Source organism: Oenanthe melanoleuca, chromosome 1A (assembly GCF_029582105.1).
Source record: "Oenanthe melanoleuca isolate GR-GAL-2019-014 chromosome 1A, OMel1.0, whole genome shotgun sequence".
Classification (NCBI taxonomy): Eukaryota; Metazoa; Chordata; class Aves; order Passeriformes; family Muscicapidae; genus Oenanthe; species Oenanthe melanoleuca.
In genome coordinates, this window is record NC_079334.1 from 56,187,339 (window position 1) to 56,204,670 (window position 17,332).

The 17,332-nt window shown below is 43.0% G+C and overlaps 1 long non-coding RNA gene across 2 annotated transcripts; it reads left to right on the forward strand.

Annotated features, from left to right (window-relative positions):
- Positions 1 to 45: 45 nt before the first annotated feature.
- On the forward strand, positions 46 to 16,508 carry LOC130263390 (uncharacterized). Of its 2 annotated transcripts, XR_008842320.1 has the most exons (4): positions 46 to 133; positions 8,864 to 8,930; positions 10,083 to 10,120; positions 16,125 to 16,508. It is a non-coding gene; the product is annotated as an uncharacterized LOC130263390 (long non-coding RNA). The 2 variants fall into 2 exon arrangements; XR_008842319.1 differs by lacking the exon at positions 8,864 to 8,930 and having other exon boundaries at positions 60 to 133.
- The last annotated feature ends 824 nt before the right edge of the window (positions 16,509 to 17,332 follow it).

Below are 17,332 nucleotides of genomic sequence, written 5' to 3' on the forward strand. Positions count from 1 at the left end.
CCACCCTGACGGAAAGTTCTTCCTCATGCTGAGGTGGAACTTCTTGTGTTTCAGGTTATGGCCAGTGCTACTCTTCCTGTCGCCGGTACCACTGAAAAGAGTCTGGCACATCCTCTTGGCACCAGTCTTTGAGGTATTTATAGAATCAGAGAATCATAAAATATGCTGAGTTAGAAATGGCCCATCAGGATCCAACTCCTGGCCCTGCACGGGACACCCCAAGAGTCACACCCTGTGCCTGAGAGCATTTTTCACACTTCTTGAACTCTTATCAGGCTGGTGCTGTGACCACTTCCCTGGGGAGCCTGTTCCAGTGCCCCACCACCCTTTGGGTGAAGAAACTTTTTCTGATATCCAATCTCAACCTCCCCCGACTCAGCTTCATGATGTTTCCTTCAGTTGTGTCACTGATCGTGAGAATGAAGAGATTGGCACCTGCCCCTCTGCTTCCTCTCATGAGGATGTTCAAGACCACAAGTTCTTCCCTCAGTCTCCTACAGACATCATAAGACCTCATAAATCTTCACTTCATAAGGGTTCTCCTTCAGACCCCCCACCATCTTCAAGTCCTCCTTTGGATGCTCTCTAATAACTTAATGTCTTTTTAATATTATGATGCCCAAAACAGCTCCCAGGATTTGAAGTGAGGCCAGCCCAGTGCAGAGCAAGGCGGGGCAATCTCCTCCCTTGCCCAGCTGCTGATGCCCCCGAGGATGTGTTTGGCCCTCCTGGCTGCCAGGGCATTGCTGGTTCATAATCAGCTTCCCATTTGTATGTACTGATGATACCCCTTCTCAGTCTTCTCTTGACTAAGCAGGCCCAGCTCCCTCAGCCTGTCCCATAATCACCTTTGTGATTTCTGCTCGACCCTCTCCTTGTTTCTCTTACTGAGGAGCCCAGAACTGTACATAGCACTCCAGATGGGCCCAGTAGAGGAGGAGGATGGCCACCTTCCTGGACCTGCTGGCTACAGTGTTCTGATGTACCCCAGGACACCATTAGTCAGTCATCCTGGCCACAAGGCCACACTGCCAGTTCATAATCAACTTGTCACCCACCAAAACTCACAGGTCCTTCTCAGCAGAGCTGCTCTCAAGTAGGTTAGACCCTAATCTCTGCTGGTACCTGGGAGCTCATGGACCCACATGGCAGCAAAGTGAGCCCTGGGGTGACCAAAGCAGCCCCCAGTCCCAGATTGACTGCATCAGAACAACACATGGGCACAAGCAGAGAAAGGGAAATTACATGTTTCAGGTGGAAACCTCTTCCATCTAATTGACAATGAAATGTCCATGCGGTTTTAAAATATTAAAAAATATAAAATCTAAGATAATTTTGGAAAGACTTGGAATAATTGTTTTCAATTTATTTAATCAGGAAAAAATTGAACTAGAATATTCTGTAGCTAGAAGATTGTCTAGAAGAAAATTCTTCTTGAGAAGAGGTGACTAAGAGAGGATCTCATCAATGCATACAAGTATCTAAAGGGGGGTGCCAAGAAATTTGACCCAGCCTGTCCTCAGTGGTACCAAGCAACAGGACAAGAGGCAATGGGCAGAAAGTGATGCACAGTTCCACTTGAATATGAGGAAGAATGTCTTTATTGTGCAGGTGACTGTGTACTGTAAGAGAGTGCTAGTGCCAGAGAGGTTTAGGGGTTTCCCTCACTGGAGATATTCTAGAACCTTCTGGATGCAATCCTGTGCAATGTGCTCTGGGATAACCCTGCTTGAGCAGGGAGGTTGGACTAGATGACCCACTGTGCTCCCTTCCAATCTGACTAATTCTGTGACTCTGTGGCAGTGAAATGCACATAAATTCAATTTTTAAAACATTCAAAAATATAAAATCTAAAATATTTAATTTTGGAAAGATTTTCAAGTGTCTTGGAATAATTTTTCCAAATTTATTTAATCCAGAAAATAATTGAACTAGAATATTGACACATTTTTATAATCAACATGGTTTAATTTAATGCTCTGTATATTTTTCCAGAATTTATACTTTCTTCTGGAAAATAGATTGTGTTTTCTTCTAGAATAATAGCTTGCACACCCTGAATTCTTCTGTTATTTTCACTTCAGCACATCAGTATTTTAGAACTTAAATCCTTCATTGCCTGTGGGAGAACAACAATGGGCCAAGATAATTTATTTTCCTTCTACACTGAATTCTACCTAATTTAGGATATACATAATATTCTGTTCAGTTTATGCTAAAAACACCTAAATGTGGCTTTAGGCAAGTAATATGCAACATAGATCATACTATCGATTTCCCACCTTGACTGAAATTGAAAATATTTTCCATGATAAAGGGTTGTCAAGTTTTCTAGATGTACTAATTTCTTGCATATGTCAGTATTTCCATCAGGGGGCAGCGTTCTGCTATTTCCCACACAGCCAGGGAAAAAGGAAAAGCCATAGTCAGCAGGCAGAACTCCTCTTTTACCTTTTTCCTTAAGGATTTCTCTGATCAGCCCTTCAGCAATGCTGGAGACTGTGTGTGCCCAATATTTTTATATTTAAACCCCTGTTGGTTAGAGCATGGTGCTAATAATGCCAGGACTGTGGGTTTGATCCCCATATGGGCCATTCACTTGAGGTGGACTTGATCCTTGTGGGTCCCTTCCAACTTAGAATCTTCTGTGATTCTAATGAGAAAGCATCATAGAGTTATCCTGATGGTTGCAGGGATAGTATCATGTCCCCATCATTTCCTCCCACCCTCACTAATGAGCCAACCAAAGAGAATAAAACCCAAAACTGCTCCAGCTGTAGCTAACTGAAAGTAGTAGTACTCAGCTAATATGTTTTAATTCTCCATGGCCTCCTACATTGGAGTACTGGGGCTCTCCCCTCTGCACAGGGAGTACATGAGTATTTCTAGAGAAACTGCAGGTTTTTTCAGACACAAATCTGAATGCCATGAGAATATTGTTACTGCAAGCTATAAACAAGACCATCTCCTGCAACAAGAAATGGCTGGAGGCTCTGAATGGTGCCCTCAGTAACCTGGTCAGTACAGATGATTACTATAGCTACCGAAGGGAAGGCAGCTCGTGTGTTATTGCTTCAGTGCCCAGGCACGGGGGTGTAGGGGGCCTGGGGGAATGCAGGAAGCAATAAAGTGTGCATTAGTGGATGGGGACAGTGGGAAGGCAAAGGGACACACAGGGAATGCAGGGTGAGATCCCTCCATCCCATTCACCTCAGCCCTGGTAGTCACCTCTGAACTGCCCTGCCCATTAACTCCATGTCCCTTGGGGTCATGGTGGCTGGGACAAATGTTCTGAACCTTCCTGGGTACTCTGCTGAAGTTAGGAGATTGTTAAAATTCTCTTTTGAAGTTTACGTCTCTGAGTAATAAAGATCATAAAGACAGTGTATTGCCTGTAGGACTGTGGTACTTGTAAACTATGGGCACCTGAGTGCTTTTTGTTTCCTTCCTCCTGGCGTGACTCTACCTCACCTTGGTTTGGCTGTGGCACTCCTTTCATGAACACTGAGGTTACAGTACCTGTTTACACTCCCACTTTTTATTGCATCCATGAGTACTCATTAAATGTCCCCTCTCAGCAAAGCAGGCTCCCAGGATTCCAGCTGCATTAGGAGGAATCTTGCCAGAAGGAGAAGGCAGATGGTCCTTCCCTTCTGCTCAGCACCAGGGAAACACAGCTGGGGTTCTGTGTCCAGCTCTGCGCTCTCCATTACAGGGGAGACACAGATAGTCTAGCAAAGAGCCATGGAGATGAGAGAGGGGCTGGAGCACCTCTTCTATAAGGAAAGGCTGAGTGAACTGGGATTGTTCAGCCTGGAGAAGGCTTAGGGGGTTCTCATCAAGGTATACAGATACCTGAAGGGAGGCTGCACAGAACATGGAGCTCTTCTCAGTTGGTGCCCAGTGACAGAACGAGAGATAGCACAAAGTGAAACACAGGAGGTTCCTTCCAAACACTTATTTTCCTGTCAGGGTGACTGAGCACTGGTACAGGCTGCCCAGAGAGGTTGTGGAGTCTCTCTCCTTGGAGCTCTCAAAAGTCATCCAGACACAATACTGGGACACCAGCTCTAGGAAGCCCTGCTTTAGAGGAGGGTTGGATCAGATACCTCCAGAGGTCCCTTCCAACCCCAACCAACCTGCAATTCTGTGTCAGGTAAAAGCCTGCATCATGGTTATTTGCTCTGAGAATAAGAGTCAGCTCTGACTTGGAGCCAGAGGAAAGCTGCCAGCACAGGCTGAAGTCAGCAGAGGGCAATATGGCTGCATAAGTAGCAGAGCTGCAAGGATGTGTTAGAGAGAAGTAGAGCATTCTATTTCTTTGAAATACTGAATATTTTCTTCCATTAAGTATTAAAATTTTACATACATACGTAAGCACACATGTTTATTTGTACACATTTAGATTATCAATCTAGACAAACTGTAGCACTGGATCTGACTTGAGAAAACAGAACTAAAATACCTTCCACATTCCGTTCAAGGACTGGATGGTGACCATCAGTGTCTTGCACCTTGCAAAGCTGTAATTAGGAAAACACATTTTCAGATTATTCTTCCTCTCTTTGGTAAACCCTTTTGGTAAACTCCCCTCTTTGTGAGAAGCAGGGCAAAGTATGTCCAGAAAGAGACAGGGGTGGCATTTTGTTTTGCATCCTTGTTCAAAGCAGGTACTGTGCTGCTTTCCAGACTGCTGAGCTTACTGTTCTGCACAGAAAAGCTTCCTATCACTCAAGCAGTAAAGCAAGATGAGAAGTGCAGAGAAATCTATGGTAAGTCAATGATCTCTGCTTGAGGTTCTGCACAAATATGTAGGATAAATAGGAAAGAAGGTGAGTGAAACTGGGCCAGATGCAAAATAGCAGCATACCTCAGATTCATTGAAAAGGCAGGACAAAGCATATCAGGAGGCCTGGTATGTGCTCTGTTGTGCAGGTATTTTACAAAGATCTGTGGCTCTCAGATGCTAGCAGGAGTGTTAAGCAGTCAGGACATTCCAGTTGGAGCTCTAAAGCAGCACACGTAGGCAAAAAGGGGTTGGGGAACTTGAAGCATTTTCAAGCCAAAGAGAAGACCCTACAAAAGGCACTACAACTGGTGCTGGTGACAGGACACATTTGGGTTCTCTCACACCACCTGGTGAGCCCAGAAAAGGGCACTGTCCAAGCTGAGCCATTATGTACTGAAGACCTTGCCACATGCCATGGTTAAACACGCAGCACCCTGCTTCTGGCAGTGGCTTGTGCGTGAGGTGGAATCCAGCTGCCTCACCTGAGGGAGTGATACTTCTTTGCATTTAAATGTTAGGTGCCTAGAGAAGCTATCCTCCTAAAGCAGGTATCCAAATTCCCTGTGTGATCGGCAGGTGTCTTTGAAAAGAAGCAGTGGGGAGATTCTATCTGCCTGTCTTACATACATTCTCCAAGGCCAAGGCAATCTTCCTCAGGGCCTTCAAGAATTCCTGCCTCTGCTTTTACTACACAGAGAAAGCAAGCAATCATTGTGGGACTTACTGCAGCTGTCAGGGTTGGACATCTGGTTCAGCAGGTCTCATAGAAAACCTATCCTCTGGGCTCCTATGAGACATGCAGAAAGGTTACCAGATTGAGAGGGTCACCCGCCCTATCCCAAGGTGTCAAGGATTGCCCTTCAGTGGCCAGCTCTAGTGCTGCTATATGCTGAGCAGAGAGGGGACACAGGTGACCTACACTAATCATCTGATTTTGATACAGTCAAAGCTGATGAGAAAAAAGCTCATCCCATTAAGTGAAGGAGGGCATCCAGAGGCCTGGAGAATTTGAGCATCTCAGGGTGTTTGATTGGGTCCTGCTCTTGGCATCCCTGGGACACAGCTGTATTGCTGCCCCTCAAAGGAGGCAGAGATGAACCTCCCTTTAGTCATCAGTCTGCTTAACTTGATATATCAAGTTTGTATTTCAGAAAGACAGTGCTCAGAGGTCTGTGTCTGATGTCCTTCCCTCCAATTTCCTTCCACGTGACTTTCTTCTGGGTCGCAATTATTTTGCAATAGCAGTGCGTGGCTTTGCATATCAGTAACTTCTTGTACCCTGTAAAATTCTGTTCCTTGCCCATTACACTTGTGAAAATCTGACTTAATTAGAAAGGAGATTATGGACGAGGCCAATGCAGTATATGAGAGCCTGATTTGTTCATAGGAAAAAGTCAGTGTTCTTTCTAGAAGGTTATGGAAAAAATGATTCACTGCAGGATAAAATTGCCTAGTGCCTATAATTCAAGGTCTTTGCAATGAGAATTAGAAAGACATATGATTGATGTTCCCTTTTTCTGTGCTCAATGTCATGCCAATTAAAAGTTCTTTATAAGCGTTCATATCAGAGCTGATCGTAAAATGCCAGCTAATTTTCAATGTAAAGCAAAAACACCCCACTTTCATTTGTCGTAAGCTCCCAGTTACATTTCCAGCTTCACAATTAAAATCTAACCAAAAACTACAAACATTTGCTATTTCTTAGACAAGTGTAAAATTAATTTGTTCCATTGCTGGAAAACATGTAAATGCAAACTGAGGTGGAGTTTCCACACAAGTTTTCATGTTAACTAAAATCTCAACTTGTCCTCAAATAAGGCCATTAAAAATGAAGCAACTGTGCAGTATTTAATTTTCTTCAATTCCAAGAGCTCTGTCAGACATGCAATTTACCCACAGACACCCCTCGAGATATGTATTACATCAAAGAAATTGTACACTTCTCCTCTGGGGATAGATTTTCTTATTCTCTGCTCTCCTAATTCAGGACCTGACCTTTAGACCCCTTGAGCAAGCAGGGGGAAGTGAGGCTAGCAGGAAATTTTGCACCAGAAATCAGTGACATTTTTTTGGCTCCTACAGAAAATCTTTGAAGTAATCTCCATTGTTATGTCATCTTGGCTTTATGAAAGTCAAAGTTCTTCCTGAAGCATAATGACATTGTGCAGTTTGGAAGTTTCTCAGTGATAACAGGGTGATAAACACAGTGTAATTCCTGCACCCTCGTTCACTGCAGTGTTGAGGTTGTAGGCACTGTACAGCACTAGCACAGCAAATCAACTGACACTGTGAAAAACAAAGTGCACGCCCCATGCTGATCTGCAGTTTGCCCTTTAAGAACTGTAATTGATAAAGATTAGTTACATTAACATTACTGTTTGTTTGTGGTCCTGTGTGCCAAAATGTTAATACAGGATATTAGAACCCAGCTGTGTTCCTGGGAGGCACCAACCCCATGCCACGGTGTGGGCTAGGTTTCAGCTAGGGAGAAAGTGATCTTGCTCTGGAGAAATGGGGCTGGTGGACACCAAGCTGACCATGAGCCAGCAGTGTGCCCTGGTTGCAATGAAGGAAAACAGCTGCAAGAACCAGCAGGACAGGAGGGGATGGCTTCCGTCTGTTCTGTGCTTGTAGGTCTGCATCTAAAGGCCTGTATCCAGTATTGGCTCCCCAAAGCAAGAAAACACAGGTGTAAAGGGAGCAGGCACAATTTGGAGCACAGATGCTGTGCCCTTTTTCTAGGCACCTGCCCAGCCATCCACAAGACTATATTACCTGCTCTTTAGGAGTCCCAAGGAGATTTTAGAAGGCTCTTGGCTACCTATTCCTCCACTCTAGTAACATCATCATTAGAAAATCTCCTGTCTATTTTGAATCTGCCCTGGGCTGGTTACTCTGTCAAAGAGAATGTTTTATCAGTTGGGTACAATTTGTTCCTATAAAATGTCTGTTCAACCTTACTTATCTCTATATGGCCTCAAAGGTGCTAAAATTTACATAGAAGTGTTGAATTAGTCTCGTGTTCTCTTTCTCTTTCAGTTAGAAATAAAGTAAATCCTTTAACACTCAGCAAGACTGAGTCCAGATTTCTGAAGAGTCAGAGGTTGCTTCTCTGAATCCAGGATGTATTTCATCAAGTCCTGGCAACCTAGCAGCCTTTACCTGTGGTTTATAAGCAGAAACTTTACATACACATTTTTGTGAGGATATATAGGATAGAGAAAGAAGAAGTTAAATAATATTCAGACAATCTAGAATGATTTATGATCATTCTCTGCCCTAAGGATTGGTGTTTCAGCAATGAAGTGTAAGTTTCAGGTAGTAAAAGAACATCAAGCCAAATGTTGCCTGAAACTACTTGTGCATAAGTATAAGAAAAGGAAGGATAGAAAAAGAAAGACACAGGAAAAAAAATGAAGGTTAAACCAAATCAAACCAGCATGATTTGCTCCACAAGGTGAACAAGAGAGGTGCCTCTAATTTAACATGCAATAGTGCATTGTAGTGGTTTTGGCTGGAAAAAAGTTTCTTCATAGTAGCTTGTATGGGGCTATGTTTTGGATTTGTGCTAAAAACAGTGCTGATAACACAAGGATGTTTCCTTCATCCAGTTCAGGTATGCCTATGTGAGTGAGAGTGAAGTGCTGCCATACTCCTAGACATAGCTTCAGGGTGATAGAAATGCCTAGATAAGCTCAGCAAGGCTCAGCTTCTTTAGGAAGAGAATGTCGGATCTTCAAGGATCTTTGAGGCTGATTTCAAGTAGAATCCAAGAAGCAGTAGCCAGGAAGGAAATGCTCCTGTGCCAGCTCCTGGTAAGATTTGTCCTCACTGCCCTGCTGGGATACCAGATACTTCAATATCCCAATGTCACCAAGCAGTAGCCTAAAGTACACCATAAGACCATGCAAGGGCTTGAGATCCACTGCTTCTTCAGGCTTAAGGAATCTATTTCTGAGATTTTTTTTTCCTCCCTTTAATGCCCTTATAAACATGGCAATATTCAGACATTAAATAAGCATGGGTTGAAACATGGGTTAAAATCAATCCACCTTCTCTACCCATTTGTTCTAGAGGGATATTTTCATGGCTCGTTGGAGGCATTACTACAATCATTTCTCTTGCTGCAGCAGTCTCTAAGGTGAATTGTCTCTTTTTGCATTTAGAACTAAATTTAGAATAACTATGTAGTGCCAGATTGCCAATGTCCATGGTTGAAACTGACTCTGCTTCACTCTAAAATTGCTTCACTCCCTCCAGTGGAAGCTGGGAGAATTTGAAAGACCTGAAGACACCAAGGCAGGGAAAGGTTTGGGGTTATGGGCTGTGCACAAACACCATATACAGTGCTTTTGGGGGCAATCTTGTAGCAGAGATCCATTTCAAAGTTTTGCTTTGCTGTTGCTCCTCCAACCTGATTTATGCTGTAAAAGTGTGATCTGACTACACTAAGGGGAGAGCTAGTTTACTTGGAAATTGCAGAGCAGAATCACAGTGTGTGTCTTCATTGGTAATTGCCAAATTTCCACTATTTCCCCTCTTCTTACTGTTCCTTTTCCAGCTAAGCTACACATTAGCACCTCAGCTGCAAGTCACAAAACAGACATGCAATGCACAGCAGAGATGTCAGGGTGCTGGAGGGGGGAAGCAGAACCTCCCTGTGGGCACCCACGGCCCCTTAGATCACCCCAGCTTCCCTGACTGAGCTGATCTAGGAGCCCACTTTCAGCTCAGCAAAAACTGTGTCAGAATTTTTCAAACTTCCCAGTAGAGGCACCTACCATTACACACCGATGATAGGAGTCAAATCACTGGGCTTTGAATGGCAACACCTGCATCTGTGAGACTCCTTATGGAGTGGCTTTGCAGACCTTTGGAGTGACAGATACTCACAAGGCACCTCCAGTAGACAGCACCATGGGAAGATGGTCTCTTCACAGCCTGGAACTTTTTCATAAAGATCTCTTTTGTAAAGACAGCTGACTCTGACCAGTTCAGCTACGGGCATCCCCATCAGCTTTCTGCCATGAGCCACCCAATCCATCTCTCTTCTTTTGATCTGCAAGAGGTGAGGCTCCCATGGGCACAGACACAAGATGCTGCCATTACTGTCTATATCCAGTACATATGCACATAAAACATCCAAATTCTGTCATGTCCTATTTTGGGATGCTTTATTTTGCAATCTTAACAGTTTGCTTTACCTAGTGTCTGTTTCTGGGTGCTTTCACAAAGTGATGATAAGAAATCAGGAGATCAAATACCTGACTTCTTTTTGGTTTCTGCTCGGCAGGTCCACTGCCTTGAGGCTCACAGCATGGAGCAAGTGGGGTAAGTTGAATTGTTGTCATTTTGCACAAAAAATCTGGCAAAAAATGAAGGCACTTTTCCTTTGTCATACTCTTAGAAATAACTGAACCATTTAGTTTGAAACCATCCCAGAGTTCATCCTGAAGCAGATTTCATGCATTGTATTTTAATGCAAAGACCTACAGCACAGCATGAAGCAGTGCAGCTGTGAAGAGCGGCAGTCAATACGTGCTTGCTAAATTCCTGTTGGACTATTGGCCTCAATGACATTGTAGGGCAGGAGCATCACCTTGTGTTGGGCACTCAGAGAAAAAGGACTCTGTTTTTTATTTTGAATTTTGTTCTCTCTATTAGTTTAATTTACATTTTTTGTTTCTAATATTAGGAGCCTGGGAGACTAGGAGCTGCTCCTCACAGTGCCCTTTGCACAGAGATACATGAGCCTTTTGTTTGGCTGCATTCTTAACATATTTGTGAAGCACAGTCATATTAATGTCTAACAAGATAATAACCAATACCTGCAATGCCTCTCATAGCCCTTCCAAACAATGTCAACCACAGTTCTTGAAGTTCTGGTATTCTTGCTGGTGGCCTAGTCAATAACTAAAATAGATTAAAGAGACATTGTTGGGAAACAATTAAGGGAGACATGTGATGAGATATCTTTGTGAACAGCAGCACACAAACAATAGGACCTGAACTCCCAGGTCACCCAGGTGAGGCACAGCCCACACAAGGACATGGCTGCTTGCCCTGCCAGCTCATCAGTCACAGAGCAAATCAGTGCAGACTCCCGAGGGACACGGTGGTGATTTTGGGCTGGTAGCAAGGAAGATGGAAAATCCTGTCAGTAATCCAGCCACATGACTGTGATACCAGAGCAGTAGTTCTTAGGCCAGCAAGAGCCAGAAACATCCCCATTTTTCTTTTTACAGCTTGCTTCCCTGCCTGAAGGCAGGAGCAAGATTTCTAGGGCTTTTCAATCCACAGATTTTAAGACCTAGAACAGTCTCAAGGATCTGCCACAGATCAAAGCAGAAGTAAGAGAAAATATAAGGACACTATTTTTCACCTCAAAATAATTCAAAGTTTGGTTGGGCTTTCAGAAGGCTTCTCCCAGTACAGATAATTTTTAATTCCAGAACAATGAAGAATGTCAATTGCCATGAGCTGGTATCTGCCTTTAACAAGAGCTGCATTGGACTGTCAGAGGACAAGATATCCTTGCAAAGGAAGTTTCAAAAATATCTATCAATACAACATCCTTTAAAATGCACTGAGTAAATTGTACATGTGTCAGTTTACTTTAAGTAAAGCAAATATCAGATATTTGTCTGCTAAGGAAAGGGTCACACAGTCATAAAGCAATTCAAGAATCTTGAGTGGAAGGTCCTATAAAGTGACAAGTGTTCTTACATCATTAATACATAATCGTAAGGTACCTCAGGCAATGTTTAACTGTAGAATGATGCTTTAGTAATAAAAATGGCACTTAAACAAGCATTAATTATTCTTCTAGTGAAGTTACTGTTCCTTTAATTGAAGTATTATCTTCAAAAATTGGAGTGAATAAATAAGAGGCATATTTGCAAACACTTTGTCTTCAAATAGAGTCTAAGGGTTATCAGCATAGATATACATTAACAAATAATGCTTGAGTAAAAATTGTATTTTGGATCAGTTTTCAAATGCTAACCAGGAATAAAGGAGTTTAATGGCATTTCATATGCTGTACTCTTAGACTGTTGGGGAAAATAGTATCTATATATATATATTGCACTATCATAAAATATAAAAAGAATGGTCACAAGAGTCCCAACTCATTTTCCTGTATGACCGAGCCAGTCTAATAATTGTGTTTGCATTGTTATTAATTTTGTTTAGTGGTTGAATTTGAATTATTTTAGTATTTATTTGCATACACATATACATAAATACTCTGGCATAGGCAGACACAGCTACATGTGTGTCCAGGAACTGAGGGTGAGGGGAGAGCTTTATATATTCATTCTTCAGAAAAACAGGGTTTTGTAGCTGCATCAACCAGAGTAGAGTGCCTGGGGTACTCATCCTCATTCCCTTCTGCTGACAATTTAGACAGGCATTTGTTGGTACATTGAGCAGACAGCCCCTACTCTGCACAAGCTGTTTATCTTTCCACACATTTTGCTGGCACCTTATTCCTCTGCCAGAGACATAATACTCTTATCCTCTCCAACCTGCCATCAGCATACTAAAGTTATACAAGTTGTTTGGGTTTCTTTTTGAGCACAAGGTACATGAGGGCATAGGACGTCACACGTGTGTGACCTTAGCCCTCCACCCTTAGCATTCCATCAAAGCTGCTCCCCTCTGCACCCCCAGCTGGGTCACTGGCCCCCCATGCTACTCTCACTGCTCCCTCATTGTGGGGACAAAGACAAGCAGGTTGCAGCCGTGGTACAGCATGTGCTGGGCTCCTGTTTGCACCCCAGTGCTCCTTCCTGGCAAGGCTCTCCTCACTCTCCTGGGGAGGTTGTAAAGGCCAGTTCTCATGTGATAGGTTCACTATGCTGCTGTGCTGGCTGCAGCTCCCTGGGACATGCTCCCTTCACCTGCTGTGACTTCACCCCGTGGACCATGCGAGCTCTTGGCTGGCAGCAGCGTGTGAGTGCTGCCATTCAGCAGCTCACACCCACCTGCTTACACATCCCTGCCTGAATCCTTACCACAGCTCCTGGGATAGCACTCAAAAGACTGAGTTTAAATATTAACAAAATGCTCTGCAGTGCACCAAGCAGTCAAGGCTGAGCACAGTTTTCTGCAATTGGTTACACCAGTTTGGAAAAAATCTTGCATTTCAATGGCCTCATGTATACACAACAATTTCATTTTCCAATGTATAAGCAGTTAGCAAAAGAAGACATCTCTTGTCCTGAAGAATCTTTTTTTAAGCTCGTAAGGCTAAATGAAGCTTAGAATCATCTCTTTTCAGCACAGAACAAGTGCTCAGCTGTTTCTGCTCTCCTGTGAGTTGATAGGAGGAGGGGAGAAAAGCTGGGAGCAGCGTGATGGGGACATCTCCCTGCTCTTTGTCCTCTGCAAGGCTGATTGCTGAGCCCTCCAGAGGAGGCTTGCAGAATGGTCACCCTTCCACAAGAGCACATAGACAGCCCTCTGTGCCAGGGTGAGACCTCTAGAGGTTAGTTTGTATTTTCTTGCATCCTATCAGTCTCCCCAGCAAGCTGGCTCTCCTGGTTACTCCAGCAATCCCACCCATCTGCATTTGGGCATTTTCAACTGCATTCTCCTAAATGTGCCCAAATTGTCTCCTTTGCTTCTCCCTGATAATTTCCATCAATTTCTGGTATGTCTTACTATAGAGAGTTGGAGTTTAGTCATTGGAACAAAACCCAGTTGCTTAGAATTAACTAATACTTACCTTCAGGTGGAAGAAAATTGTTGTAGAAACTTAAAGTACATGAAAAAGGCAGAGTGGTTCTTGGGGAGGTGGGAATCCTTTTGGTAAAGCCTCACTTCACACCCAAGAGATGAGGCAGGATGCTTTTCAGGATGCCAGCACTAACAGCAGGAGGTTTCTTCCCACTGTGGGCTGCTTAGAGCCCTTCAGGACCCAGGGTGATCTGGCTGGTGCAGCCTTTGCAACCCAAACTGCAGCACTTTAGAATATCATGAGTGTCTGCAAAATTTTGTGTGTGTCATTTACTGATTGTGCTTGCTAATTAGAAGCTTGTGCCAACATAGTGCTGCATCCATAACTCAGGCAAGAGTCCCAGGCAACAGTCCCTGCCCACCTTATCCTGATGGTGAATCCTGCTGGTCCAAACCAAGCTCTAATCTCACTCCCCAGAGCTGTTTCAATCAGGCTCTGACAACACAGTTGAGTAAATAAAGGACTGGATTGGCTAATGAAGCAGAATGATTCAACTAAAGGAGGGAATACACACATTTGTGTGGTTGTTTTCTAGGACAGAGGATATTTAATTGGGGTTGCTCTGATTATGACTTAGACTGCAACCAGCTTGTCTTTATCAGATGTACTTAGATACATGGGTTTTATTTTAGGCCCATCCCAAGTTATAAATTAAAAAGCCTTTCCACAGAAGACCTTGGAAAATGTTGCATTATGCAAGTACAGCCAATAGGTAAAAGATAATTAACTTTTGATCATAAAGGCAGATAATAAAAAGAATACTGAATTTGAAAGCATTTTCCATGAAAGCCACTATGATATGAAAGCCTACTACACTACCTGTGATAGAGCTTTAAAAGTTAGTTGTAATTATTATTGTAAACTTAAAATGCTTTTAAGGGCATATGACAGGAATATGTCAGGATATGACAGGAATATCCTCGGACTTGCTGGTAGTTTGTAATACTGTTTCAGGACTGAGCTCTAAGCCCCAGAAGCACAAAAGTTTATGGCATTATGGTGAGCAAGTATTAAACTTCCATTGGCAGCTAGACTGGACCATCCAAATACACTCACTCCAAACTAATGGACTGCATGACTTTTTTTCATACAAACATCTTGAGAAATAAGCTAGGCAAGGCATTTTCAAGATGTGAAGGAGAGTTTGATAAGGATTGTTTACCTGTCTGTCGTTTCTTTGCGAAAGCACCTCCCCAGAGCTCCATCTGCACCCAGCAGACTCTGTTTTCCCCAGCCAGGATAACCACATGGTTGTGCTTGTGGGGACTTCCAGGTGCTGCTGGTTCCCATCTCAAGGAGCCTTTGCCCCTTTGCCCTTCAAGGAAGAACACTGCTAGAACTCCTGCTCTTATTTTATCCTCATTTTGCTTGCTCTAAATTACCTTCCTCATAGACTTTGATAACTGGCTGGTAAGAAAGGGCAGCTCCCCTTTCCCCTTCTCCAATCCCCCAAATGCTTGTTTTCAAGGGACTTGTGTTCAGGATTATGGTTGTTTTCCCCAGTCCCAGCGCTGCCCTTCAGACTGACCAGTTTCTTATTGCCTTATTTTTAAGTGCTTTTGCATGAAACTTAGCATGGGTGAGATTCCCTCTTTATTTTCACCCACAGGACTCTTATTTTCACTTCAGAGTCCTGTTGGTGGTTCACTGGGAATGATGCCAGCTATTGAGAAAGAAGATCATTTCCTGGAGCAGCTATCTTTTCTGAGATGGCCTTTATCCTAAACTGATTAGTCACAGTATTTTTGGCTCATTTGATCTGGCATTATTACAGCCTGAAGCAGCCTTTTGAGGAGCCAAGGGGAGCACCAGCCCTGGCAGCAGGTGCTGTGGCCAGGATCTATTCCCCAGAGGCTGTTGCAAAAAAAGGTGCCACCATCAAGCACTGGAGGTTTTCCCATTGCTGTTACTGCCCACTGTTTGCAAAATGACTTTGCATACCTGGCTTTGGGATTTTTTGCTTTGCATATTTTCATCCCAGCTGGAGGAAATGCAGCTCTTTTTATTAATAATGTTGTTGGTAAAAACTACAGTTGTGGCCTCTCTGGGGACCAGAGACAACTGTGGTTCTGATTACAGTTCTAGGTGGCCACATTTCCTTCAGATTTGGCACAGTGAGCAAATAAACCTCTTTGTTTACTGAAGAAAAACAACTAACAAAATAAGAAATAGGCTGAAATCATTGGCTGTATGCAAGTTACAGCTGAGCCCCACAAGCACCAAGGCTTCCCCTCACACAGAGGCCGAAATATGAGCTACAAGCATTGTGTGGGGCAAGAAAAAAGCCGGGGGTCAGGGCTGGGCTGAATGAGAGGTGTTGAGGATGAGCCCAGGAGCCCCAGAGCTGGTGAGTTTAGGACAGTAAGCACAGAAATACATACATTGCTTCAAGTGATACATGGAAATTCATTCAAATCCTGCCTTTGTGGTTGTTTGTTTCATTGTGTTGTTTTTTGTCCCCTGGTTCTCTCAGTTGTCCTACTTGTAAACCTCCTCAAATTAGCACTGTTAATAAGGAGTCTTACAGCTGGGATTATATTATATTTAACCACTTTCCTACTTCTGCCTTCTCCTGAGCAGACAGCATGCCAGGTCAGGCCACCTGCTGATCTGCATAAAGATTTCGCCATCTTCCTGTGTCAATCTGAAACAAGCAGATAAGAAGAATATTCAGGGGTGTGACTGCAACAGAAGGTGCTGTGGGGCTTTTCAATAGCATGAGAGCATTTGTAGATTGAGAATAAGAGAGACAAGCAAATATGTTTAATTTCTTTTTACAACTGAACTCATTTCTTGAATTTTACCCTTAATTTGTCCTACTTGTATTTACTACAACAGTATTTTTAAATATATATTTAAGATTTTATTTACTGCTTAATGTATTTTAATATGGTTTTAAAGATTGTGGTACCTGTAGGATACAGGGAAGCAAACTTTAAAGAAGTGAAAGTTTACTAGCACTAATCTGGAAATTAATCTAAACTACTGATCTTCAGCATGTGGTCTTTGAACCCAGTGTAGGAACTGGGATTCCCTCTCTTAACAATTACTAAACTATTCAGTAAAGTGAAGCTTCTTAAATAATCTGAAACCATCCTGATGTAAGATCAAAAGACAAAATACTCCGTATCCTGTGCCAACTTGTTTTGCACAATTCCAGGAGAAGAGCAGGCTGTTAATAGAAGTAAGTTCAGTTTAAAATTCCCAAATCCAGTTGTGATTTCAAAGGGGCTATGCATACCTGGATATCTCTGGAACCAACACTTGGTGATGAGGTGGAGGATTGTAGACCCCAGACCTGTGGAGCCTTGGAGCCTGCAGGTAGGTGAATCCCTCTGCTAGATGAACACAGCAATGTTGCTCCATGAGCAAAACCCCAGATAATTTCATTTTGCACATTCTTGCAAAACAAGCTGACACTGATAGGAATGCAGGAACTGATAAGAGACCCAGTGAAATATTGGGAAAGACATTTTTCCATGTTGCTGTTACCTGAAGGAAACTCCAGGCATAATTCAGACCGTTTAAGGAATGGCACAGTCTAAAGTATCTGGAGATAGTAGAGTATTTTATTGCAGTAGTATCTGCAAAGGTACATCACACAGGGAGACCTAGAGCACAAATATAAATGATTACAAGGAGATGTCTCTGACAGTGTTTGAATATATTCTAATGTTCCACCAGCTACCTAGAAATATATTGTTTGCTTAGGTTATTTTTAACAGTTTATTTCAAGGTTATTTCAAAATGGATAAGCAAGTAAAAGTGTGCTCAGCTGGACTTCAGGAAAGAAACTGGGA